Here is a 21505-nt window from a genome sequence, read left to right as displayed (position 1 = left end):
AACACTTACCTCGATGCCACGAACACAATTCAAGCCTCAAATATCGCTTTACCTCTCGTTTGCACTACCAATTCGCTTGTATCTAACCACAAGTTACTTAATTATATCAATAGATGCTAAATGAATCAATTCTAATGCATGAAAATAAGTTTTTAAATATTTTTCCCAAAAAGTCAAAAATCTACCCCGGACCCACATGGTCAAAACCCGAGGTTCGAACCAAAACCCGTTACTCATTCACCCACGAACCCAAATATTTAATTTGTTTTGAAATCGGACCTCAAATCGAGGTCCAAATCCTCAAAATTTGAAAAACCTAGGTTCTACCCGAAACACCCAATTTCCCCCATGAAAACCCTTTGATTTTGAGTTGAAATCAGGTGAAAAGATGTTAAAGATCGAAGAAAACGAGTTAGAAATGACTTACAATCGATTTGGAGAAGAATTTTTCTTTGGAAAATCGCCCAAGAGAGTTTATGTTTTGAAAGAGTTTGAAAAATGAAAGATTTTCGGCTAAATTATGAATTTGCAGGCCGCAGATGTCGCAATTGCGAACCCCTTCAGGGCCTGTTATCTTCGCAAATGCGAAGAATATGTCGCATTTGCGACCATGAAGCATTCCGGTCACCTTCGCATTAGCGAGGGACCTGTCGCATTTGCGAAAGAGGGGGCTTCGCAATTCCCACAAATGTTTCGTATTTTCAAAAGGGGCCTGCCAAGGCTTGGTTCGCATTTGCGAAACCTGGGTCGCAATTACCAAGCCTGAAAACTTCGCAATTGCGAAGCCTAATCTCGCAATTGCGAGATCAGAGGCCTGGGCAAAAATACCAGATACCAACACTGGATCCTAAGTCCAATTTCACTCCGTGGCCTATCCAAAACTCATCCGAGCCCTCGGGGATCCAAACCAAACATGCACACCAACCTAAAAACATCATACAGACGTGCTCGTGCAATCAAATCCTCAAAATAACATCAACAACTATGAATTAAACCCCAAATTCATCATTTAAGAGCATCAAAATTTCCGATTTCTTAACTTTAAGTCCGTTTTATACCAAACCAATTCCGATCTTTACAAAATTTTACAGATTCAACCTAATTATTATTTTAAACTTGTACCCGGCTCCGGAACCAAAATACGGGCCCGATACCATCAATTTCAAACACCTTTCTTTTCCAAAAACTCTTATATATTTTCAGAAAATAATTTTCTTTAAAAATTCATTTCTAGGGCTTGGGACCTCGGAATTCAATTCTGGGCATACGTCCAAGTCCCATATTTTCCTATGGATCCTCCGGGATCATCAAATCACGGGTCCTGGACCGTTTACCCAAATGTTGATCGAAATCAACGTAAATTCATTTTAAATGCAAAATTCATCTTTTTTTTTACAGATTTTCACATAATGGCTTTCCGGATATACGTCCGGAATACGCACACAAATCGAGGTGAGACAAAATGGAGGTTTTAAGGCCTCGGAACACGTAATTCATTTCTAAAACAAGTGATGATCTTTTGGGTCATTACACCGTCTCTGGGATTGAAAGCGATATTAACGTGCTATTTGTACATCATGCCAACACCTTTATAACATTTTGAGTTTTAAAAAAAAGATTTTTTATGTGTAAAAGATAAGTCTTCTGCGTGTGTAAACATAAATCTCTTTTGTGTAAAATAAGATGTAGGATCATAAAATTGAAAATAAATTTGTACAGAGCCAAAAAACTCCTGTTCTGAGCCTAACAAAACAAAACAAAAAAGAAATCTTTTTCTTGATTGTTGTGTTTCGTCCACATGGAATCTGTCTCCTCCACAACTCATATGACTTATTTTATTTTTTTAATTTATTGAGAGGATTTCTTGCTGTAGTAGGTGACATTATTAACCGGCAATTACTATTATATAGTGATGGAATCATGGAAAAAATAAAACGTGATAAATAATCCCCTTCCACATGATTCATTCACTATGTATGGAGTTTCTTTTTCTTATTACTTTGTGTGTGTGGTGGGTGGAGGATTATTAGATAAGTAAATTCAAAAACTAAGCATGTATATTATAATTATTTAATTAAAATATAGCTGTTCTACAATCACTGCAAAAGCAAGGTACGACATTTATTATTTAAGATGGATCTAATTGAAATACTACATATTAATGCAAGTCTTTCATAGTACCATTGCTGTAAAAGAAAGCTACAAAGTTTTTTTCTTCGTAAGATGGATCTAATTGAAATACGACTCAATCGCTGCAAAAAGATAGCTACAACTTTTCTTTTCAAAAAGACGAATCTAATTAAAATATATCAGATTAACGTAAGTGTTAATTTCGTAGTACAATTGCTATAAGATCCATCAATCTTTTTCTCGTGAAGAGTTTGAGAGACAAAGAAAAAAAAGAAAAGGAATGTATATATTGTTATAAAATAATAAAAGAAGAAGAGTACTGCGGAGAAAAGTAGAAAGAGAATTTTTATTGCTTTGAGATGAATTACTATGGAATTGGATCCATCTATTTATAGGGAAAGAGTGACTTAGCCACCAAGTAAAATCCCTAAAATCTCTCTAAAATATAGACATTCACCTTAAATATAATTCTATTTATAACACTCTCCTTGAATGTCTATTCAATAAATAATATGCCTCGTTAAATTTTAACTAAATAAAACCCATTGGAAAAAATTCTAATAAAGGAAAAAAAGTACACATATCTAACAATACGCATTTTGGTTGCCTCGTTAAAAACCTTGCAAGGAAAACCCAATTGGATAAAACCTTATAAGAAAAAAAGAGTACAACGCGTATTAACTCCCCCTGATAAGAGCATCAATTCACATCCTTGAGCTTTCGCATTTTAATCTTGTGCACCATCTTCAAAAGATTGTTGGTAGAGATTTGATAAATAAATATTAACTTGAATGAATATGTTGCGCTTTGAAATCATCATTCCTAGTAGAGATGTATTGTCTTCAAATGATCTTGTTGGAATCGTCATTTCAATATCATCACATAGGGGCAAAAACTCTTGCTATCATATTATCATGCATATAGTTATCGCAAGATATATATATATATATATATATATATATATATATATATATATATATATATATATATATATATATATATATATATATATATATATATATATATATGCACAAATTACTCTTAGGATGTGGTAATTCGGGAGCAAGAAATTCTCCAAGAATTATATATGCTATAAGCATTTTAAATCGTTCATGGATTGTCATAAGTTAAGTCATATAAGCCATATAAATGAACTTTAGATTTACATCAAGTCTTCATGTCATGCTAGACATATAAGATAGATAAAGGTGATTGCACACACCATTAACTTTATACTTTCGAGTATTTGAACAGTATATCAAACACTACATATCCAAAACTACATGTCTTTTATGAAACCAATTCTACTTGAATTGTTTCTCCGAACTTAAGATTCATCATATTATCATAGATGTCGTCGACAAACATTTTATATCGGTTCTAATATTTTTTCATAAAAACATAATATAGAGATCTCTTCCTTAATATTTTCAGGTATCTAAACCTCTCATGAGACTTTATGAAGTATTATGTCATGTGATCTTATATATCACTTGCCTCCTTATTATGATCATTTTGATCATTTGCTCATCGTATTTATCAAGAAGTTTATTTGAAATCGATTTGTCTATATGCTTTAAACGTACTATAGACTTTGTCCTTCTAGGACTTAATAGGAGCATTTGCAGTAAGAATACAGTTACTTTCTTTGGGTCAGCAAATGCGTTCTTTGCAATACATTGCAGATGAATTACCTTTTTATGAACTTCATGTTTATATTATCTAATTCAAGGATCTAGATGTAGAAATGACAATTCATTCCACATAACATTTTCTCAAATATTTATCATGTTTCTCCCTCATATTAGAAAAACTAACTTGTTTCCTCAACTTTGAGAACTCATTTTTGTGCATTATGATGCTAATCAAATATGCACCGCAGATCAACAAAAATAAGATGGAATTATTTGGTTCTTGACCCTGACATTATGGTCAATATTATATACAAGTTGAGTATCATGTACGTATCCCAAAGTCTGGTGACCAAAGTATATGTCTCTACTCAATTGGTTAGAGTTTCGTGCTGATAACGTATTATAAAATAATAAAAGAAGAAGAATATTGCAGAGAAAAGTAGAGAGAGAATTGTTATTGCTTTGATATGAGTTACAATGGAATTGGACCCCTATATTTATAGGGAAGAGTGACTTAGCCACCAAGTAAAATCCCTAAAATCTCTCTAATAGATATTCACCTTAAATATAATTCTATTTATAACATATATTGTTTAGTTTACCTTCTTAGAATTCAGGGTGATATAGTAATTTGACGAATATAAAGTGTTCGATTTTTTTGTTCATTGGATGCACAAAAATACCTTATCACTAAGGGTCTGTTTGGTACAGAGGAAAATACTTTTCGAAAAATATTTTTCAATTTTTTCTTGTTTGGTTGGCTTAGCTGTTTTGAAAAATATTTTCCTCGTGAATTTATTTTCCTCCAATTGGAGAAAAATGTTTTCCCTATCAAAAGAAGGGAAAATATTTTCCAAAATTATTCTTCAATCTTTTCCACCATATTCTCCATCTCCATCGACCCACCCCAACCCTACCCACACCCCAACCCTACCCCCCTCATTTTCTTATGAAAAGAAGGAAAATATTCCTCATTTTTTTATTTCAACAAAATGAGTACCTTTATTTCATATTGTAGAAATAATACTTTTTTTAAAACCAAAAAAAATATTTTCTTTTTTGTTATGGAACATAAATTTCAACGTTGTTTTTTCGTGAAAAAAGTAAAGCAACACATTAGTTTCTTTGGATTTGTGTGAATTTTTAAAAGAATAATTAAATTCTTGAAGCAAATAAAATCTTGAAAACATTGGGTATTTGGGTTTGGGGGGGGGGGGTGAGGGGATAGCATAGGCAACATAGGGATTTGGGGGGAGGGGGGGGGAGGAGAGTAGCATAAAAATTATTTTTCTAACAATTCTTTTTACTCTCCAACCAACACAAAAAAATATTTTCCGAAAAAGTTTTTAAGTCATCAACCAAATAAGGAAAAATAAATGATAAAATCAGTCATTTTCGAAGAAAATATTTTCCATGAAAAACATATTCCTTCGTACCAAACACACTTATTTTCCCTTGTTTGGTTGGTGATTTGAAAATTTTTTCTGGAAAATATTTTCTAGTGTTTGGTTAGAGAGTTGGAAATGTTTTTTAGGAAAATATTTTTTATGCTACTCTCCTCACCCCCTTCTCTCAAGTTCAGACGTTTCCTTGCTCCTCTTCCCCCTCCCCCTCCCTAAATACCCAACGTTTTCAGGATTCTATTTTCTTCAAGAATTTAATTATACTTCTAAAAATTTATACAAACCCAAAAGAACTAATATGCAGCTTTACTTTTTTACGCAAAAACGTTGAAATTACTGCTCCATAACTAAAAAGAAAATACTCTTTTTTGGTTGAAAAAGAAAGTACTCTTTCTACAATATGAAAATGACGTTGAAATTACTGCTCCATAACTAAAAAGAAAATACTCTTTTTTTGGTTAAAAAAGAAAGTACTCTTTCTACAACATGAAAATAAAATACTCATTTTATTGAAATAAAAGAAAATACTTTTTCTACATCATGAAAAGAAAATACTCATTTTTGTTAAAATTAAAATAAATACTTTTTCTACATCATGAAAAGAAAATATTCTTTTTGTTGAAATGAAAGAAAATACTTTTTCTACATCATGAAAAATACTCTTTTGTTGAAATGAAAAAAGATACTTTTTACTATATCATTTTGTTGAAATGAAAGAAAATACTTTTTTTACATCATGAAAAGAAGGTTTTTTTGTTAAAATAAAAAAAAATTAATCATGAAAAGAAAATACTCATTTGTTGAAATAAAAAAAAAATCTATCTATAACATGAAAAAAAGTATTATTAATAATACTTTTATTTAGGGTGGGAGTAGGGATGGGGTGGGGAAAGGTAAGGTGGGGTGTGTGGGGGTGGATTAATGGGGTTGATGGGGAATAGGGCGAGGGAAGGTTGAAAAAGAATTTTGAAAAATACTTTTCAAACTCACCATGCCCTAAGTTACAAATCAATTATGTAACGTATAATAAATGCAATAAGTACGGGATTGACTCAACATGCACGTGATTGACTCAATAAGTACAATATTGACTCAACATGCACAGGATTGACTCAACAATTACAAAATTGACTCATCCGTTATGGAATTAACTTATCAGTTACGGAATTTTAGCATTTACTTTGTTGTTACAAGTCTTCAAAAAGTAACGGATGGATTGAGTAAATACTCATAATGGACCCATAATTCAAGGAGAATGTTTACTTAGATTTAGCCATATAAATAGACACATTTTAGCACCTTTGTGGTAATCTATTTTTCTTCTCTACAATTCTATATATTGTAATTTATAGCATCTTGCTCCCAAGTTAGCCATAGTTCGGCCCTTCAAGCTCTATTCGGCTCATCATCCTATTAAAGATCATTCAATAAGAATTATTTCTTCTACGTTTTATTTTTATTATATTATCAATCATTGAATTTATTTTCACTTCTCTATCACGTTGTATTAACAAAAATTTATATCTTTTGGTTGAATCAGCTGCTTGTGGCCCTTCATATAAAATTTATTACTTTGACCTTCAAAATCATTTTTTGGGTTAAACAGTTTATTTCTGTCGCCGGGACTCAAGCAAATTTGCTATTCATCCAAAGATACTAATAATTTTTGTTAATATTCGCTTGTTTTCAGTTTAAACCTTCGTCATAGCAGATGCCAATCAACACAATTGAGGACAACCAAGTTGGAGATGATTTTACCATGTAAAATAAAAATAGAAGAATAGCCATAATAATGATAGATCGAGAAACAGAACGAGCGGATAGAACACCTCCGGAAATTCCCAACTATCCGACGAGAATGATATGCATAACCGTTACAACACCGGGTTTCGAATAAAGGAAGGCATGGAGGTTCAATCGAAATCCAAAAATAGGTCCGATGACTAAACATAGGTGGTTCTTGGGTGATTCAAATCTAAACGTAGAAATCTACAAATCAAGTCCGAGCAAAGAGATACGAGATTTCCTTCACGGGCTAAAAAAGATCCGGACCTTCCCGAACAAGTAAGGAATTATCTTGCTAAATTGTAAAATTCCACATGAGAAGAATGAAGGTTAGGAAAAGCATGGGTAACACTGTTACCTCTCGCGTTTTCGTACGTTAAAATTTCGTTTTCATTTAACCGATGTAGACTCAGGGATGAGATCATCTTGACGTTAACGTACTTACGCTATTTATAACAAGCGATAAATAAGTGTTATGAAGGATAAAGGGGTACACAAATTAAAAGTTTCGTTGAAAGTGACCAATTTGGGATAAAATATGAGTCGATCAATAATACCCGATAGTTATAGACTAGTACCATGGAAGGTACCATATGATCATGGTAGTATAATGTATAGAGTATATATATAGTATATTAATAATAAGTGAAATTTTAAGTAATTTGGGGTAATTTTTAAATATGCGGGTAATTGGTTAATTACCGGATAATGGGACATTACCCGATTAACTAATTAGTGGATAAAAATTTAATAATTTACACCCCCACGTGGAAGCCCTCCCTACCAAATAATGACTCTTTAGTCTACTATCCTAGGTGGCAATTTAATGTCTTGGATGGAAGACACCTTTTATAGTTTAAAATAACCAAGGTGATAATCCATTCAAAAACTCCATAATCCAAAAAAGTGATATGAACGACTAGCCTTTTTTGATTCTATCATTAAGACTTGGCATCATTTCTTTGTAAAAGATTCAAGCCAACAAATCTATCTTTCGTTTGAAACCAAGAATGTTGAAGCATGAACCATTTCGTCCAAATATTTAGCCAAACTTTCAATTGAAATTTCAAAGAAGCAATTTTATCCGAGTTTCATAAAATCTAAGCAAGAAATTTAGTCCAAATTCAAAGAAGCAGAAACTTCATTTCGTGCAAATAATTCAAGAAACAGGTATGTTAAGGCCATCCCTTCTTTCTTTTGGCATGGTCCAAATTATACACATGAAACGAGCAAACGCATATTTTTCATAAATTACTATATTCATAGAGATACTAGGGGTGTCTATATTCTTGATTCCCCATGAGAAATATTATTATCTTCTATTCATGGGTCTCAGAATAATACGCAATTGAAAAAGTTTATCTGGAAGGAATATTGAGATTATTATGTATTTTTCATGCATTTCACTCATTTATACATGTGCATCGACCCATGACCAGATGACATTATATACGCGTATATATGTAAATATATGTATATGGGATATGGGAAAAGATTACGGCGTTATATACGCACCACCACCTGATCAACTGGTATATGTTGATGATGTTGCCCACAGTGGCCGAGACGATATGATGGGATGCTCTCAGTGGCTTGATGATATTATGTACACTCATACCTATGCATGACATGACATTTATACACACGTGCATGACATTATAAACGTTTCAGAATTTACAAAGTTATTCAGATTTAAAGATGTGTTTCTCTATTCCATGTTTCATCTATGTCTTTTACATACTAATTTTCATGCCTTACATACTCAGTATATTTTTCGTACTGATGTCCTATTTCACGGGGCCTATGTTTCATGCCCGCAGGTGCAGGTAGGCAAGCTGACGTCCCCTTTCTTAGGATCCCTAATCAACGAGAGTTGGCGTGCTCCATTTGATCTGGAGCTGCTTTGATTTTGGTACGATACGTTTGTGTATATATATATATATATATATATATATATATATATATATATATATATGTATATGTATATAGGTATGACGTGGCTCAGTCCCATCTTTGTACAGTTATGTTTCTATCAGAGGTCTGTAGACGGTATGTCTAGTTGGGTTGTATGTGGCCTTGTTAGCTTTCAGTTTTGGATGTATAGTTGTCTATAGCAGCCTTGACGGCTTGCCCACTGTATTCTGCATGTATACGTACATATGTATTGATGGCATGTTTCCTTTATGTAAGTTATTTTCGTAATGGTGCAGCAGATGTTATTCAGATTCATATCTTAGACGCATGCTTAGGGGTGTTTGACAGGTAGGACTCAGGCACTCATCGCGGCCCATCGGTTTGGGCCGTGACAAAAATAATATCAAAGCAGTTCTGTCCTAGGGTTGCCTACAGACCGTGTCTAGTAGAGTCTTGTTTATGGGTGTGTTGTGCACCATATTTATAAACAAGAGGGTACAGGGCATATAGGATGTTATCCTCTCTTTTTATCTCAGATCGTGCGATGCAAGAATTCATGTTCCTAATGATATGTTATATTTTCAGCGATGCCTCCAAAGAGTACGACCGCCTAGAAGGGAAAGTCCGTGGCTGGTGAGACTACTAGTCGAGCGCCACGAGTTACTAGGGCTCGGAAAGAGTCTCATGGTGAGGTTCCATCTCAGGCTTCATATACCCCGCCCTTTCCAGAAGAGCTCCGAGGGGCACCAGCTCCAGCGCCTGCCCCTGTACATTCAGCACCTCAGCCGGATGCACCGGATCAGGAGATGAGAGATGCTATTCAGTTATTGACCCGATTAGTAGTCGCACAAGTTCGGCGTCAGGAAGTAGGTATTGGTCACACAGATAGGTCCGTGAGTGCGTGTCGAGCCCCCTTTTTCCCTCTTTGCATCGAAAAATCAGGTTTATGACATTTTTCGGGTGTAGGACAACTCATTCCTTTTGGGAACTGGGTTTTTGCATTTGAAGAGTCGCCACCTAATAATTTAAGGTGCATTAGGACACCTATATGGTTCATTTCTAAGTTTGTTTGATAACCAGAGATAGGGTAAGGGCTTGAAATTATCCTAAGGGGAAGGTGTTAGGCACCCCTCAAGATCCACAAGTATGATTCCCGGCTAGACAGTTTTGTGAATTTGTACAATTAGCAGATAGACAAGTATAGGCCCAAATAGTAGGGTATTTGAGTTTAAACACATAAGAGTTTGAAAGAACAATTATTAAAAGAGAAATCATAGTTCTACAAATACTTGAAGAAAAAGAAAAGGAAAGGGTGGAGGGAGGTCCTAGGTTTATTTATAATATAGATCACATCAATGCGATACCCGATATGACACTCCTCAGAAGAGGGGATACACGTGGTATTAGCGCACCGATCATCATATCCATATTTACTCTTCCCACCCCGTTAAGTTATTAAAGCGTGAATTGGTCTCGACCTCTATTGCATGCTATTACCCGTCCCATTCCTATCAGTCTCGGAGGAATTTAGGACTACTATTCCTATAAGAGGGATGATTTTAGGATGACTCTTGGGTTTTTAAAGGTAAAAGACTAAGGCGACATTCAAAACACATAGGACTACACATTTGGGGAAACATGTAAGCAGCTAAGAGGCTCATACATACCTCCTCAAGTAAAGCACATACATAGCATGACTTAAACACATTTATGGTCAGAATTTAAAGTACTAAGACAGGGGAGTTTTAGTTGTTGAGGCAGACCAGTTTATTATATAACTTAGATAAGAAGTCTGAATCAGGCCTGCCTGCTGGTTGTAGTAGTTACTAATTAACAAAGGCGGGTTCAGTTTTTATTGTTGTCACCTAAGGCTTGCCTAAGTGTGTTTGGTGATATCCTATAAGCATGATGTCTATTACCGATTCAGAATGTAGTAAAACAGTGACAATTTTAAAACGAGCGATTTGAGATCCTATAGGCATGCTTTCTAAACAGTATTAATAAAAGGAGAGCATGTTGTTTAAAACTAGTCCAGAATAGTATGAGTTAAGCTGATTTTAAACTAAACTGGTTTCAGATCCTATAGGCATGATATCTATTATTGCTAAAAAAATTTATTCCTATAGACATGATATCTAGTTGTACGTAAAACGAAGCAGGCGGGATTTACTTGAAATTCCTATAGGCATGGTTTCTATGAAAAATATTGATTTTAACCTTATGAACACGATGTTTGATTATAGCCGTTTATATCCTAGAAGCATGGTGTCTAAGCGTGGTAATAAAACATACAGAATTTAAAACAAATCCTATAGGTATATTTTCTAAATGTAGAGTTAAACATGCATAATTTAAAAACAGGTCCTATAGGCATATTTTCTAAATGTGGAGTTAAACATGCATAATTTAAAATAGGTCTTATAAGCATGCTCTCTACCCTTTTAATAGCTAAACATGCATAATTACCCATCCCCTTTTTACTAGCCAACCCCAATGTTTATTACAAATTATTACAGACCAAATACTGAATTACATCAGAAAAAGTGTAAAAAAAGAAGTTACAACCAGAGGAAGCCTGATTCTTGACTTCCTCTTTGAGTTATGGAATAAACCACATCAAGCACCACTTGTCTCAAAGCCTTTCTCAGACCTGGGTGTGTCAAAGTTCCCTAAGGGTCTCAAAGGACCCCGGGCAGTACTTACACCCAGGTTTGCATAACCGGATAGAGATGAGTGTAGTATGGAAGGGCCAGCCCTTATGTGTCCCAATTCAGAGGGAGCTCATGGGTCCCAAGGCAAGGATCACACAAGAGGGGCAAATCCTAAGTTCTAAGAGTATAGTGGAAGTGCAAAAACAAAGATTTATTTAAAGCTGGGTTGAGAATAGTAAAAGGGTAAGGGTAATTTGAAAACAGTAGTAGTAAAAACTTAAACTACACAGGATCAGCAGTTTCACAAAGGGGTCAGGGGTTTGGGAATACATTGCATGAAGCATATGACCCTAGGAGGGGGTCAGGTTTGGACATGCACAACAATAGATGATGCTGGCATGCCCACAAAACAACCAGAGAACACAAACACATAAGGGGATATGGGTTTGGGATTCATAAATCAACAAATCACATAATCAAGTGACTGACAGAGTATATACATAAGGGAACACATTAAATTACAACATACTTAGTAATGAAACTTGATTGCATAAACATAAGCAGAAACGAGCAAGAGTGAAGGAAATAGTAAAGAAACATGTTGTTGTTGATGCTTGAAGATTAACTAGGACATACCAGTAAAAAGTAAAGTGCAAAAAGGAGAAGTAATAAAATTTCCACAACCTAGCCTTGGCTTTCAACCAGCTAGACAAGGCAGTAACACAAGTAGTAATAGAGAAAAAGGAGAGAGTTTTGAGTGAAGTGTGTGTTCTGAACTCAGATGGTTCGTTCATGTTTTTGAAAGAAGAGGGGTGCAGAGTATTTATAGTTTTTTGAAAATGAGTGAAGGAGAAGTAATAAGATACAAACATGGAAACAATCACAAGTCAGAATCAATTACACAAGTGATTCCCTTTAATTAAGGAATCACTATTTAACTGGTAGTAACAGATTCAAATAAGGAAAGAAAATCAGTTTGGAAGCAAACTGATTATTGCCATATAAGGGGTAGTAAAAGCATGCAGTGAACAATCAAGTCTGAGTACAAAAAAATATGCTTATTTTGGGAAAGAAATCAGCAAGGTAAAATATTACAATAAAGGGAAAAGAATCAATCAATTTTAAACATGCGAGTGAAATTAGGGCTCATACAAGAAAAGCTCTTGAAATCAGTCACAAAATCAAGATCAATCAAGGAATAAACTTCAGCATATAAATAGAGTGAATAGAGCATCAGACATGCGAGGCCAAGTTAGATAGTCAGGGCTCACACGTATATCCAAAGTGAAGAAAAGGGTCAAACAAGCAGAGGTCTCACAGTAACAGGTGAGGAATCCATAGTCGAGTTGAAAGATAGTAAAAGTCAGATAAGTCACATAAAGAAAAGAGAGTCTGAAACAAGAAACTTTCAATCGAAGTGCATACTCAAACAAACAGTTTCAGACCAAGAAGACCTAAGGGTTTTCAACAATAATCGAGTTTAAAAGATGATAAAACAAATAAGTCAAATAAGAACGAGGAACCTAATCAAACACGTACACATCTAACAAACAGTTTCAGAACTCGAATGAGACCACAAAAGGAACTAGGGTTTTAACATGCTGAAACAGATAGAAGAACGACATGGGCAAAATTCAGCAAAATCACAAACACGTTAAAATTAGAAAACTTTTAAAAACAAAACTTAAAGAGAAACCCTAATCGGAGAAGATGAAGGGTCGTTTTGAAAGAAAGTTGAAAAACTTTCGAGAAACACTTAAAACACTCATAGCAAGTACAAATCTAAAGTAGATCTGAAAGAAAAATCAAAAGATCTTAAGGATTAGGGTTTTGGAAAACCCAGAAAAGGTGAGAAAGACCTTGAAAGTTTCTGATCTAAGCAGGAAAGTCAAGGATCTGCCTTGAAAGGCTGTGAATGGCCGGAGAAAAGCCATGAACAAAAGTTGAGCAAAGACTGGACCAGATTCCTTCGAGGACTGGCCATGAAACCACAGAAACCAACACCCAAGAGCCATGGGAGGTTGATACATGTCTCAAATGACCACTAAGGGCCATGGATTAGGAAGGTATTAGGGCGGGGTGAGAGGGCAGAGGCTAGGGTTCATGAGAGTTTCATAGAGAGTTGAGAGAGGAGGGGGATTCAAGGGCGGCGGTAGGTGAGAAATGAGATAGGTTAGGGGTCATTTGGGGTTAAAAAAGGAAAGGGGGAATGGTGGTCGTTGATCTAAATGATCAACGTCCTGGATTTAAATGGTTAGGTGGGGATCCGAGTTTGGGTAAATTTAGTTGGGTTAGGGGGTCGGGTTTGAGTAGCAATCAGGCCAGAAAAAATCGGGTTCAAATTGGGGTCAAATTAGGCTATAATTGAAATGAAATTGGGCTATTATTTAAATAGCCAATTTTCCCTTTTATTTTAAAAAATAGTAAAATAATTTCTGGAAATACATTGAGAGCACTAAAATGATTTATAACATATAATTATCAATTTAAAAATACTGGACTTAATTTTCATGAATATAAACGCAATTAAATCCTAAAAGAGGCTAATATTGCAATTATATGCAATTTAGCTTTTAAAATACTAAATAAATTTGTAAAAATATAAAAAAAGTCATCTTAGATATATTTTAGCATAAATGTGAAAGTCCAATAAATAAATCACCAAAAATGATAATTTTGGAAGTAATTATTGGGTTTTTAATGGATAAAATAGGGAAATAAATTGAATTTAAAAACCTTTAAAAAATAAGAAAAAATAATAAAATATTTGGACATACATATATATGCATACATATACTATTTTGAAGGTATTTTTCATATTTAAAATATATGGGGGGGGGGGAAATTGGGTATCAATAGCTGCCCCTCTTTACCTGGGAAGGATGAAAGAGTTATCGGGTAAAGATATGATGACCAATTTTGACCGAACGAAACAGTTCGAACAAGTTAGGCCACGCCCTGGATTTTGAGCTGCCTACATATCCCTGGTTTTGCAGGAATCAGGCCGTATGTAGTTCAGAATCCGTCGGCGGAGTATGCCGATGGAGACTTTCCAAGAATGGACGCAATATCCTGGACGGGGTGACTGGGCGGCTTATGAGAATGTTTAAGGTTCGATATAGCTGTGGGAACTGGAGCGGGCTTGCTCCTGCCGGGATGGCTGTTGCTCGCCGGTGTACCTGCAATTAGAAACAATACAAGCGTACACCGTGCATAAATTTAAACATGATGCAGATTCCCGTCGGACCATGAATGTTGTCTTTGGATTGTTAGGATGATGTCCTTAGACCATGACGTCCTGGGCCATGAAGTGTATAACAAAGGATTCGCAGGCCATGAAATGATGTTCTCGAGCTATGAGGATGGTGCCTCCGAACCATGATGCCTTTGAATAATGCTATGCAAAAGATTAAAAGGGATCCTCAGGCCATGATATGGTGTTCTCGGGCTATGAAGATGGTGCCTCCGAACGATGACGCCTTTGGATAATTTGGCGATCTTTAAGCCCATGAGATACAGTATGTGGTGATTTTCAGCCCCATGAGATGCAGTATGTGGCAATCTTTCAGCCATGCAGATGTAGTATGAGGCAATCTTTCAGCCATGCAGATGTAGTATGAGGCGCTCTTTCAGCCATGCAGATGTAGTATGAGGCGATATTTAAGTCGTGCAAATGCAGTATGTGGCGATCTTTCAGCCATGCAGATATAGTATGAGGCGATCTTTCAGCCATGCAGATGTAGTATATGGCGATCTTTCAGCCATGCAGATGTAGTATGAGGCGATCTTTCAGCCATGCAGATGTAGTATGGTAGTGTTTAGCCTTGTGCAGGGATGAAGGCAGTTTTTAGACTTATGCAATACAAATGAAGATGGAGGTAGAACTTAACCTCCGAAGGCAGAATAGTAGCCTCATGCAATGCAAAATGAAGATGGAGACATCGTTTAGTCTCGGAAGGCAGAATGGTAGCCTTATGCAATGCAAAAAATGCAGATGGAGGTAGAGCTTAACCTCAAACCTCATAACCGCATTTATGCGTTGATAGGACGACAGGACCAGGAGTCATCGCCTGATGTTGTTACAGGTATATTATCAGTCTCCTCATATGATATATATGCACTGACTGACGCAGTTCCACCTTATCATACGTTACTCCGTTAGTTGCTGGTAAGTTTGGAATAAAACCTGAATTGGTTAAACCTTTTGAGGTGTCTACACTTGTTAGGGACTCAGTGATAGCTAAGCAAGTATATAGGGGTTGTACAATAGTAGTTCATGGTCGATCTACCGTAGCAAACTTAATCAAGCTAGATATGGTAGAATTTGGTGTTATAATGGGTATGGATTGGTTGGCTTCTTTTCATGCCAACGTTGATTGTAGATCAAAGATAGTCCGATTTCAATTTTCAGGGGAGCCTATTTTGGAGTGGAAAGGTAATACGGCATTGCCGAGAGGAAGATTCATTTCCTATCTCAAGGCAAGGAAGATGATCAATAAGGGTTGTATTTATCACTTAGTTCGGGTTCGGGATATGGAAGTAGAGTCACCAACTATTCAGCCCATCCCAGTGGTTAATGGGTTTCCCGATATTTTTTTCGATGAACTTTCGGGTCTCCTACCAGAGCGAAAAATTGAGTTTTCTATTGACCTACTACCAGATACCCACCTAATATCTATTCCTCCCTATAGAATGGCCCCCGCAGAGCTGAAAGAATTGAAAGAACAATTAAAGGATTTACTTGAAAAAGGTTTTATCAGACCTAGTACGTCACCGTGGGGAGCACCTATTTTGTTTGTGAGAAAGAAAGATGGTTCCTTACGAATGTGTATTGATTATAGGCAGCTGAATAAGGTGATGATCAAGAATAAGTACCCGCTCCTGAGAATTGATGATTTATTTGATCAGTTGCAAGGTGCCAAGTGTTTTTCAAAGATAGACTTGAGGTCTGGGTACTATCAGGTAAGGGTTAAGGATGAAGATATTCCGAAGACAACATTCAGGACTAGATATGGGCACTTTGAGTTTTGGGTTATGTCATTCGGTCTGACCAATGCCCCAATAGTATTCATGGATTTGATGAACCGTATGTTTAGGACTTTTTTTAGATCTGTTTGTAATTGTATTTATTGACGATATATTAGTATATTCTCGTTCAGAGGATGAGCACGCAGATCATCTGCGTATTGTGCTCAGAGTTCTACAAGAAGGGAAGTTGTATGCAAAATTTTCTAAATGTGAATTCTGATTAAACTCTGTAGCTTCCTTGGGCATGTTATTTCGGGTGAAGGCATCCGGGTGGATACACAAAATATTGAGGTAGTAAAGACTTGGACTAGACCCACAACACCGACGGAGGTTCGTAGCTTTCTCGGTTTGGCAGGTTATTACAAGAGATTTGTGGAAGGATTTTCTTCCCTTTCAGCACCTTTGACAAAGTTGATTCAGAAGGGAGCAAAGTTTTAGTGGACTGATGCTTGTGAACGGAGTTTCCAGGCATTAAAGGACATATTAACTTTAGCACCGGTTCTAACTCTCCCAAAAGGGACCGATGGTTATGTTATCTATTGTGACACTTCATGCATTGGATTGGGTTGTGTGCTGATGCAGCATGGTAAGGGTGGCATATGCTTCTAGACAACTAAGAAAGCACGAGAAGAACTACCCGACCCACGATTTAGAGTTAGCCGCGGTGATTCAAGCACTAAAAATGTGGAGGCACTACTTGTATGACATTCATGTTGATATCTATACGTATCATAAGATCCTCCAGTACATCTTCAAGCAAAAGGAATTGAATCTACGTCAAAGGAGATGGTTGGAGCTACTTGAAGACTATGACGTTGATATTTTATACCATCCGGGGAAGGCGAACATAGTAGCTGACGCCCTCAGCCATAGATCTATGGGTAGCCTGTCATATTTTCAGCCAGAAAAGAGGGGAATAGCCCATGAGGTTCATCAACTAGCTAGTCTTGGAGTTCGGTTACTGAACTCAGGTGACGTTGGAATTACTCTTCAGTATACGGTAACATACTCTTTAGTAACTGAAGTAAAGGAATGTCAGTACGAGGATCCTGTGTTAGTTCATTATAGGGATACCACCCTTCAGAAGGAGAATATTCCATTTGAAATTACAGAATATGGGGTCCTCAGATATCGAGGACGATTATGTGTGCCTAATATTGCAGGGCTGTGTTGGCAGGTTATGGGAGAAACTCACTATTCTCGTTATTCTATCCATCCTGGAGCAACAAAGATGTATCATGATATCAGAGAAGTGTATTGGTGGGACGAAATGAAAAAGGATACAACAGAGTTTGTTGCTCAGTGTCCTAACTATCAGCAAGTTAAAATTGAGCATCAGAAACCCGATAGGTTATTGCAGGTTATGGAGATTCCGACTTGGAAATGGGAAGTAATCAATATGGATTTCATCGTAGGCTTACCTCGTACCTAGCGTAAGTTCGATTCGATATGGGTGATTGTTGATAGGCTTACAAAGTCGGCCATTTTCTACCCGTTAGAACTATATATTCCTTAGAGGATTATGCAAGGCTTTATATTAAGGAGATAGTACGACTGCATGGTCTCCCTGTATCTATTATCTCGGATAGAGGAGCTCAATTTACAGCTAACTTTTGGAGGTCCTTCCAAAAAGGATTGGGGACTCAAGTAAGTCTTAGTACAATATTTCATCCTCAGACAGACGGACAGGCTGAGCATACTATTCAGACATTGGAGGATATGTTACGAGCTTGTGTGATAGACTTCAAAGGTAGCTGGGATGATCATCTGCCGCTTATTGAGTTCACATATAATAATATCTACCATTCCAATATTCAGATGGCTCCATATGAAGCTCTCTACGGATGAAAGTGTAGGTCACCTATAGTGTGGTTTGATGTTGGAGAATCTGGGTTACATGGGCTTGACCTGGTTCAGCACGCCACAGAAAAAGTAAAGCTTATCCGAGATCGACTATTGATAGCTCAGAGTCATCAAAAGTCATATTATGACGTGCGGCGTCGAGATTTAAAGTTCGGGGTTGATGATTGGGTATTCTTAAAAGTGTCACCTATGAAAGGTGTGATGAGGTTTGGCAAGAAAGACAAACTTATCCCACGGTATATTAGGCCTTATAGGATTATTCGAAGAGTGAGACATGTAGCTTATGAGTTAGAATTGCCCTCGGAGTTAGAGTCTGTCCATTTGGTTTTTCACGTATCTATGTTATGGAAGTACATTGCGATCCTACCCGAGTGGTGCCCACGGATGATGTACAGATTACAGAGGACTTGTCATACGAGAAAATTCATGTTGCCATCTTAGACCGACAAACTCGCAAACTGCGGAATAAGGAGGTAGCCTCCGTAAAAGTACTTTGGAGAAACAACAATGTGGAAGAAATGACTTGGGAGGCCGAAGAAGACATGTAGTCTAGATATCTTTACTTGTTCCTCCTCCAGAGAAGTCTCTGATTGAGACGTCATAATCATAAGGTACGTGTATAAATTCTTGTGTTGGTTATTGTCGTTGGTCATGTGAGGCCATTGTCGTTATTGATAATTGTGGTCCGGTATGGCATTGGGTTATGAAGCTTCTACAGTGAGAGTTGGTAGTAGTGTTGTTACAAAGGCAACCCTGCCAAAGTTATATGGATCACGAGGAGTTGAACATTCTAGGACGAATATTTTTAAGGGGGGAAAGATGTTACATCTCGCATTTTTATACGTTAAAATTTCATTTTCAGTTAACCGACTTAGACTCGAGGATGAGATCATCTTGAGTTAACATATTTACGCTATTTATAACAAGCAATAAATAAGTGTTATGAAGGATAAAGAGGTACACGAATTAAAGAAAATAAGTTTCGTTGAAAGTGACCAATTTGGGATAAAATACGAGTCGAGCGATAATACCCGATAGTTATGGACTAGTACCATGGAAGTTACCATATGACCACGGTAGTATAATATATAGAATATATATATATAGTATATTAATAATAAGTGGAATTTTAAGTAATTTGGGATAATTTTTAAATTATGCGGGTAATTAGTTAATTACCGGGTAACGGGACATTACCCGATTAACTAATAAATGGATAAAAAATTAATAATTTACACCCCCACGTGGTAGCCGTCCCTACCAAAAACAATGACTCTTTAGTCTACTATCCTAGATGGCAACTTAATGTCTTGGATGGAAGACATCTTTTATGGTTTAAAATAACCAAGGTGATAATCCATTCAAAAACTCCATAATCCAAAAAGGGATATGAACGATTAGCCTTTTTTGATTCTGTCATTAAGACTTGGCATCATTTCTTTGTAAAAAATTCAAGCCAACAAATCTATCTCTGGTTTGAAACCAAGAATGTTGAAGCAGGAACCATTTCGTCCAAATCTTTAGCTAAATTTCGATTGAAATTTCAAAGAAGCAATTTTATCCAAGTTTCATAAAATCCAAGCAAGAAATTTTGTTCAAATTCAAAGAATCAGAAGCTTCATTTCATGCAAATAATTCAAGGAACATGTATGTTAAGGCCATCCCTTGTTTCTTTTGGCATGGTCCAAATTATACACAAGAAACGAGCAAACACACAATTTTCATAAATTGCTCTATTCATAGAGATACTAGGGGTGTCTATACTCTTGATTCCCCATGAGAAATATTATTATCTTCTGTTCATGGGTCTCAGAATAAATACGCAGTTGAAAAAGTTTATCCGGCAGGAATATTGAGATTATTATGTATTTTTCATGCATTTCACTCATTTATACATGTGCATGACCCATGACCAGATGACATTATATTTGCGTATATATGTAAATATATGTATATGAGATATGGGAAAAGGTTACGGCGTATATATGCACCACCACCTGATCAGCTGGTATATGTTGATGATGTTGCCTACAGTGGCCGAGACGATATAATGGGTTGCCCTAAGTGGCTTGATGATATTATGTACACCCATACCTATGCATGACACGACATTTATATGCACGTACATGACATTATAAACGTTTCAGAATTTACAAAGTTATTCAGATTTAAAGATGTGTTTCTATATTCCATGTTTCATCTATGTCTTTTACATACTAATTTTCATGCCTTACATACTCAGTACATTTTTCGTACTGATGCCCTATTTCACGGAGCCTGCGTTTCATACCCGCAGGTGCAGGTAGGCAAGTTGACGGTCCCCCTTCTTAGGATCCCTGATCAACAAGAGTTGGCGTGCTCCACTTGATCCGGAGCTGCTTTGATTTTGGTACGATATGTTTGTGTATATATATATATATATATATATGTATATGTGTATGACGTGGCTCAGTCCCGTCTTTGTACAGTTATGTTTCTATTAGAGATCTGTAGACAGTATGTCTAGTTGGGTTGTATATGGCCTTGTCGACTTTCAGTTTTGGATGTATAGTTGTCTATAGCAGCCTTGCCGGCTTGCTCACTGTATTATGCATGTATACGTACATATGTCTTGATGTCATGTTTCCTTCATGTAAGTTATTTTCGTAATAGTGCAATAGATGTTATTCAAATTCATATCTTAGACGCATGCTTAGGGGTGTTTGACAGGTAGGACTCAGGCACTCGTCGCGGCCCATCGGTTTGGATCGTGACAAAAACACCCATGGAATTGCTTACAAAGATACTGCACCTGACAATTGAAAAATAAAAAATAGGTGCAGGATGGAAAATTAAAGACTACGAGAATGAAGATTCATTAATAGACACAAACAATTAGACAAATATTTTTGGAAATAATTTTTGAACCAAAAAAATTGGAAGCCACAAAGTCAAATGCCGAAGAACTAGAAATTACCATTGGCTTCCAAAATAGGAAAGGTTTATGTTGGTCGAGACTCGACCTCGAACTTAAAAGTAAGTTGATTGAATTTTTATGTGCTAACGCAAATTTCCTTGCTTGCCCCATGCTAACATAACATGTATATCACCAGAGGTA

This window comes from Nicotiana sylvestris, chromosome 4 (assembly GCF_000393655.2).
Source record: "Nicotiana sylvestris chromosome 4, ASM39365v2, whole genome shotgun sequence".
In the NCBI taxonomy this organism is placed as follows: domain Eukaryota; kingdom Viridiplantae; phylum Streptophyta; class Magnoliopsida; order Solanales; family Solanaceae; genus Nicotiana; species Nicotiana sylvestris.
Note: the sequence above shows the minus strand (reverse complement) of the source record.